Source organism: Diospyros lotus, chromosome 7 (assembly GCF_014633365.1).
Source record: "Diospyros lotus cultivar Yz01 chromosome 7, ASM1463336v1, whole genome shotgun sequence".
NCBI classification, from domain to species: domain Eukaryota; kingdom Viridiplantae; phylum Streptophyta; class Magnoliopsida; order Ericales; family Ebenaceae; genus Diospyros; species Diospyros lotus.
Genome location: NC_068344.1, coordinates 30,026,452 through 30,028,494, shown reverse-complemented (window position 1 = coordinate 30,028,494; position 2,043 = coordinate 30,026,452).

The following is a 2,043-nucleotide window of genomic DNA, read 5'->3' as shown; positions in this document are numbered from 1 at the left end:
AAATAAGAACAAATATTTAAAATAGGGTTAGTGTTACGTTAGTTTAAAAAATTAAGGGAGACGGATGATATTTTTAAAAACACAAAAATAGGTTGTGTTTTTTCATCAAATTTCAAATATAGCATGTGAAATCTATCAATACAAATTCATATATATATATATATATAATAAAATTATTTAAAATTATATACCAATTGTGAACGAGCTGTAGGACCTTGTATCTATCTTGTACCCTTAATTTTACAGATAATTTTGGCGAATACAATTGAAATGGATTCTTATTATTTCTATTTATGATGAAAGTAAAATTATGATTTCAACCCATAAGAGTATGTTTTGATTTTAATGACATTTGTCTCTTACTCAACTCATTAGGTTAATTATATAAAGTTAATTATTTACTAAAAGAGACTACTCACAAGAGAAATCAAGTTTATATTTTTTCTAAAAAACATAGACTCTGATGTCATTTAAACTACGAACCACCTTTATAGTAACTAATTTTTAAATATATAAATGTACCAGTACATATAGTATATGAAGGTAATATTATTTGTAATTCAAAAAGTTGATGGTCATCGATAAATTTTGACAAGAAGTTTATTTATTTTTATTTCAACCCTATGCTTCATAGCAACAAAATAACTTTTGTTGTGAGGTAAAAATGTTCCTCCAATTTTAGCAAAACAACCCCCCCCCCCCCCAAAAAAAAAAAAAAAAAAAACTTGCAAAGTACTTTTATTTAAAAGGAACACTTCATATTTATTCACAAATCAAATCACCCTTCATATTCTATTAACAAATGTAAGACATTCATTCCATATAATATTAAAATTTCCCATATTTATCATATTTTTCTATTAATTAATATTAGATTCTCATACCAAACTTAAAACTACCTAAATACACTTAATTTAAATACGTCAAGTACAATGTCTAATAGTAGGTAAATATAAAAAAAAAAAAGAAAAAAAATTAAAAATTAAAAAGCCTTATAAAATGAATATTTTATTTTAAAAATTATATAATTATCAAATATATATTAAAACATTAATTTTTTTGGCTAGACTTGTCGGGGATGAGGTGAAAGGTCATGGTAATTTTAATAACCCACCGCGGCAAAAGAAAAAGAAAAAAAAAAAGAAAAAGGGGTTAATAGCGATGATTTTGGCAACGACAGGGAGAAGTGTGGTTCACGGACGAAAGAAAGGGATGGTGTCAGCGACAGAGGAGAGGGTTTCTCTTGTGGTGGGCGATAGGAAGCGACCGACAATGGTAGGCAGGGGACAATGGCTAGGTCTATTTTGGACATATTATTATTAGCACTAAATTTGAGGGTAAATTTGTAATCATAACATACATTCCATGGAAGGGGACGTTCATTTTGTATACAAAAGTCTTTCTATCGATTTAAACGAAAGAATAAATTATTTTTCATTCTTCGATAACAAATAAACAATATTCTATAAAATTTTCATTTCCTTAATTTTTAGTTCAATCAATTAAACACGACCCAAAAAGGAGGGACAGGCAATGGCAGATTTGGGTAGACGACAAACAATTTATTTTGGGAAATAATTTTTGAAACGTAATTCCCGAAGCAGCGAAAATTTCACTGTTAACATCGGAGTCTGACCACCGACAGGTGAAATTATTCTAAAGTAGCATACATGTGTTAAAAAAGGGTTCTTCATATTATATATATATATATGTATATATACCTTAGTATTGGATTCCTCCTTTTATCATATCATATGTCCAACTTTTGTTTACCACCTTGGACTATCTGCCCCACAATCCAATAATTCCGATAACGACACATCACTGCGGGACGTCTGGGCCCACGGGGAAGCCCAAAAGCCCATCAATGAGCCCACTTGGATCCATCAAAATTGTCGGCAGGACGATGGCACCAAAAAAAAAAAAAAAAAAATTAAGGAAAATGAAAAAGCAAGGACAGCTGGATGATGTGATGATCCAACGGCTGCGATGCAAAATTGCTTTTTCTCGCACACGTGTGGGCCCAGTGCCTCCCGTAGTTCT